This window comes from Arachis hypogaea, chromosome 20 (genome assembly GCF_003086295.3).
Source record: "Arachis hypogaea cultivar Tifrunner chromosome 20, arahy.Tifrunner.gnm2.J5K5, whole genome shotgun sequence".
Classification (NCBI taxonomy): domain Eukaryota; kingdom Viridiplantae; phylum Streptophyta; class Magnoliopsida; order Fabales; family Fabaceae; genus Arachis; species Arachis hypogaea.
Window position 1 is genome coordinate 67,403,063 of NC_092055.1, and position 5,724 is coordinate 67,408,786.

A 5,724-nucleotide genomic window follows, 5' to 3' on the forward strand; every position below is an offset into this window, starting at 1 on the left:
GAGGCTAGGGTCAAGGTAAGGATGCATATTTGGTCAAGTGAGTTTGAAATTTGAATCTTTGATAAGCTTAAACTTCCCACCTAACCTATGACATCCTATACAATTCAAAGCTAACCTAACTACCCATTTTTCACTTTTTAACATACTCATGCATTTTTTTTTTCATTTCACCACACTTATGCATTTATTCTTATTGAGCTTTACTTTGCTTTGGGGTATTTTGTCCCCTTTTTATTTCTTTCTTTTTCTTTCTTTTTCTTTCTTTTTCTATATTATTTTTTTTTCTTTTTCTTTTGTTTTTCTCATTTTTCTTTTCTTTCAAGATATATACAAGATCATCAATGCATAAGGTCTATACATTTAATCACTATATGAGCATGTACCCAATTCCCAATATTTACAACAAAACTACAAAACTACCCTTTTATTCAACCAATGTCCCAAGATTTTCCACACTTGAATAATACACACACATACTAGCCTAAGCCAATCAAAGATCCAAATTAAGGACTTTTATTGTTTTCCGCTTTAAGGCTTGTAATGTGCTAAAATTATGAACAAAGTGGGTTAAGCATAGGCTCAAATTGGCTAACAATGGAAGATAAAAGGTAAGGCCATTTGGGTAAGTGAGCTAAATGAAATGATGGCCTCAATCATATAAATGCATGAATACACAAAATAATGGACATAAAGAATCAAACAAATCAAAGCTTACAATCATAGAAAGAGAACAATACACACAAGAAGGAAAAATAAGTGGTTATAAGATGTAACCACACCATTAGGCTCAAATCTCACAAGCTTGTGTTCTTAGCTCAAAGACATGATCCACAATATATATATAATTCAAGCAAGTTTTATGAAAAGTTTTCACTCAAATCAATTGGTGCCCTATAGATAGAGTTCTTGAAAAATTAATCTCATTATTTTGACTATGCTTATTGTGTATATGTATGCAAAATAAAGAAAATGCAAGTAAAAATCCTAAAAACCTAAAATTAAATGAAATGCAAAAGTGTTGAGATTAGAAACTTGTCACCCAAAATTACCGAACGGTCGGACGACCTCCCCACACTTAAAAGTTTGCACCATCTAGATTGCTACCTTCAGCTGGTAGATCAACCGATTTGCTGCATGTTCTTTCTTCCGCTTCCATTTTTGCTTGTGGTGTGCCATTCATGAAAAATAGAAAACAACACCATAAGATGAGAAAATACATAAGCAAGGAAGCATACATTGTTGGAATGAGGTACTAATCACTAGAATTGAGTGAGTGAATTAGTGTGACATTAATGACAAATAAGTGTGTGAATTCCAAATTATGCGGTTTAGAACACACACTAGCATAAAAAGCGATGTCACAAAAGAAGCGTGTATTTCACTTATCCTAGTGTGCTTGAGATGCTTTAAGTAAACTTGTAAGGTAAAACAAGCATTAAAGAAGCATGAGAGCATTCAAGCTATAAACATATGGATGCATATGATCATTAAGCACAATGCATTAAGATAAATGCTCAACATCCAATGTCAAAAGATTGCCTAATCAAAGAATAAGGTTCAAATCACATGGTTTCCAAATCATGCAATTCAAGAAGAGTTGCAAGCTCAAAGGCAATTCTCATCACTTGGTATTCTTAAAAGGTAAGCATGAAAAACTCAAAACCAAGTAGCAAAATATAACCTCAACAATAGAATCCAACAAAGATTATAAACATAATGATGTTAGGATAACATTCCTTTTTTAATACTCAGCAACAATTAATGGTAAACAAGAATAACAATCCAACACTTACAATGAAAAAGAGAAAATGAAATGAAAAGTAACTAAAACTAACCAATCAACTAACTAACTAACTAATTAGTTAACTAAAAAAATGGTTATTAATGGTGTTTGGAAGTGTTGGATGAGAGGTAGGAAAAGGGAAGAAGAAAGGAGGAGGAAAGAAATGGAAGGAGGAGAAGAAAAGAAATGTGTTGAAAGAAGGACATCCACGCGTATGCAGGCAAGGCGCGCGCGCACGGATGGTGGTGCAATGGACGCGACGCGTACGTGTACATGGCGCGTGCGCGCGGATGGCTTATTTTGAGAGTGACGTGTACACGTCATGTGCGCGTACGCGCGAGTTGGTTTGTGCGAAAGGCACAGTGCGCGCTCAACACTCGCACAACTCTCGGGTCAATGTATGGAGGAGTGAAAATTTGGTATCCACGCGTAAGGTTAAAGGAATCACCATATACGCTAAAATCATCCATAGAAACTTCCATACAGCTTTCGATAACATCTGAAAAGATCCTCATCATGCATCTTTGGAAATTAGCCGGTGCATTACATAAGCCAAAAGGCATCCTCTTATATGCATACGTTCCAAAGGGGCATGTAAAAGTAGTCTTTTCCTGATCTTCAGGAGCTATATAAATTTAAAATAGCCTGTATAACCATCTAAAAAGCAGTAATGGGATTTACCTGACAGGCGATCAAGCATCTGATCAATAAATGGCAAGCGGTAATGATCCTTGCGAGTAGCTTGGTTGAGACGCCTGTAATCAATTCAAACTCTCCATGAATTCTGCACTCTAGTTGTCAAGAGCTCTCCATGCTCATTCTTTACCATTGTGACTCCAGACTTTTTGGGCACTACTTGTACTGGACTGACCCATTCGCTGTCTGAGATGGGGTAGATGATATCAGCCTCCAACAGTCTAGTCACTTCTTTCTTGACAACTTCTAAGATGGTGGGATTTAATCTTCTTTGGGGTTGACGGACAGGCCTTGATCCCTCTTCTAAGAATATTCTGTGCTCACAAACTTGAGGGCTGATGCCTACTATATCCGCCAAGCTCCACCCAATTGCTTTCTTGTGTATTCTCAGCACACTGAGTAGCTGCTCCTCCTGTTGGGAAGTGAGTTCCTTGCAATGATAATTGGGAGCTTCTGATTATCCTCAAGGTAAGCATACTTGAGGTAGGGTGGAAGGGGGGTTTTAATTCCAATTTTTGCTCATGGCTAGGCTCTGGATCATTTGGAGGTAGTGAAAATGGCAAAGTGTCCTCATTGTTTTCAGAGGGTGTCCCCACACTTGGACCTTGCTCCATGTGCCTCTCTTCTACTTCTTCTTGATGAACTGCAGCTACAGTTTCATGAATGATGTCGCACTGGAAGATGGAATGATCTTTTGGAGGGTGCTTCATAGCTTCATTCAAATTGAAACTCACTGCTCTGCCATCTATCTCAAAGGAGTAAGTTCTTGAGAAAGCATCTAGCTTGAACTTTGAAGTCTTCAGGAAAGGCATTCCAAGCAGGATTGATGATGGTCTTCCTGAGTCATTAGGGGGCATTTCCAAGATAGAGAAGTCAATGGAAAATGTGAGCCCCTTAACGCTCACCAGCACGTCTTCAGCAATTCCAACCAATGTGATGATGCTTTTATCTGCTAAAACAAAATGAGCTGCCGATCTTTTTAAGGGAGGGAGCCTCAAAGCATCATATATAGATAATGGCATAATACTCACGCACACTCCTAAATCACTCATACAGTCAGAAAATATTACACCCCCAATGGTACAGTTAACCATGCATGGACCTGGATCACTACATTTTTCAGGTATACCTCCCATTAAAGCAGATATAGAACTACCTAAAGGAATAGTTTCTAATTCATTAATTTTATCTTTATGTATGGATAAATTTTTCAGAAACTTTGTATATTTAGGTACCTGCTGAATAACATAAAAAAGGCGAACAATTACCTCAACCTTTTTAAAAATTTCTACCATTTTGGGATCAAGTTCCATCTGCTTCCTGGACTTCCTTGCAAGGTGTGGAAATGGAATAGGAATGGCGCCACCTGCAGCTTCTGCGTCCTTTGGTGCTCCATTCCTTGGCTTAGCTACTTCTTCTTCAACCTTGTCTTGTACTTCCTCTTCCTCTTCAACATCTTCTACTTCAACCAAGTCTTCAACTAGGGCGTGTTCTTGTGGGCTTGGCTCCTCCTGGTTCCTCTCTTGCAGTGTGGTTCCAGACCTCAAAGTGATGGCATTGATGCCACCTTTGGGGTTAGGTAAGGGTTGAGAAGGAATTCCACTGGAGCTTGAAGGCTGGTTGGTGGGAGTTGGTAATGAATCTATCCGGGAGACGAGAGCTTGTAAAGTGGCATTCAGAATATTTAAAGTAGAGTTCAGTGTAGTCTGCATGTCTTGTTGTCCTTGTGCAAGAGAACAAAGCATCTCGTCATTCGATGAGGAAGAATGATAAGTGATCTTAAGGACCTGTTGTTGGTTGTGCTGGGGTCCTTGGGACTGTCTTAGGTGAGGTGCTATGTAAGGCTGGTTCGGATTCTGCTGTTGATAGGAATGGTTCTGTTGATTCCGATTCTACTGATTGTTATTGTTATTCCATCTTTGATTTCCCTGGTTGTCTCTGCCTCCTCTTTTATTGTTGTCCCTCCAGCCATGGTTGGAATTATCTCTCCAGCCCTGGTTGGAGTTGTCTTGCCACCCTTGGTTATAGTTCCCACCTTGGTTGTAGTTGCCGCCTTGTTGATTGTATCCTTGATTCAGGCGGTCATAGAAGTTATGAGTAGCTGCCAAGGTGTTGTCTTCTTGTTGGAGCTGCGGGCATTCATCAGTGTAATGACTATAATCAGCACAAATTCCGCATACTCTTTGGGGGACCAACTGTTGGCTTTGTTGTGGTGGGGGAGGCTGAGGCTGTTGTTGATTCAACTGCATCTGCTTCAGTAGGTTGGTCATTTCACATATAGCTTGTGTAACGGTAGTAGTCTCACTGTTAGAGAAAACCTCTGCAACAGCCTTTGAGTGGCTATTCCTGTGCCTGTGATTCCGAGTGGACTCAGCTAGGTCACTGATTAGTTGCCATGCTTCATCTGCGGTCTTGTACTTTTTTAGAGAACCATTACTAGCACCATCCAATGTAGTCTTATCCCGAGGCTTCATGCCTTGAGTGAAGTAGCTGATCAATACCAACTTGTCAATCATATGATGGGGGCATGCATTCAAAAGGTTCTTGAAGCGCTCCCAGTACTCATAGAAAGTCTCTGATTCACCTTGAATAATGTAGGAGATCTCCTTCCTCAATCTATCTATAACTTCAGCTAGAAAGTATTTTTCCAAGAATTCTCTCCTGAGCGTATCCCAGTTGGTAACAGTTGCTTCAGGTTGGGAGTAGTACCACTCCCTCGCCTTTCCCTCAAGAGAAAATGGGAAGGCAGTTAGCAGAATAGAAGTTTCATTTGCCCCATGATGCCTAACAGTAGAACAGGCTGTCTGGAAATCCCTGAGGTGCTTGATAGGCTCCTGAGCAGGTAAGCCATGAAACTTGGGCATCAAGTTGATTAGTGTAGTCTTCAGTTCAAAATCTGCAGCCAGATTTGGATGACGCACTTGATACGGTTGTAGTGTAAAATATAGGGCTCCTACCTCCTGGAGAGTAATCCTCCTAGATGCTGCCATGTTATCTGCACGTGAATCAACTGAATCAGTAGTAGAGGAGCTTGTTTCTCCCTCAGATGGCAGTTTAGATTCGACCTCAGATGAGACTGGTGAATCGATAACAATCACTTCACCACCCTCAGAGGCTAACCAATGCCTAGCTCGCCTAATACGTGAAAGAGTTCTTTCAATTTCCGGATCAAATGCGGCTAAGCTCGGATCAGGCAGTGAACGCGTCATTCAATGAGAGAAACATATAGCTCATGGTAATAAAAT

General features: G+C 40.2%; 1 non-coding gene across 1 annotated transcript; it reads left to right on the plus strand.

Moving 5' to 3' along the window:
- Positions 1-4,990: 4,990 nt before the first annotated feature.
- Positions 4,991-5,097, plus strand: LOC112787761 (small nucleolar RNA R71). Its single transcript, XR_003195155.1, has one exon. It is a non-coding gene; the product is annotated as a small nucleolar RNA R71 (small nucleolar RNA).
- The last annotated feature ends 627 nt before the right edge of the window (positions 5,098-5,724 follow it).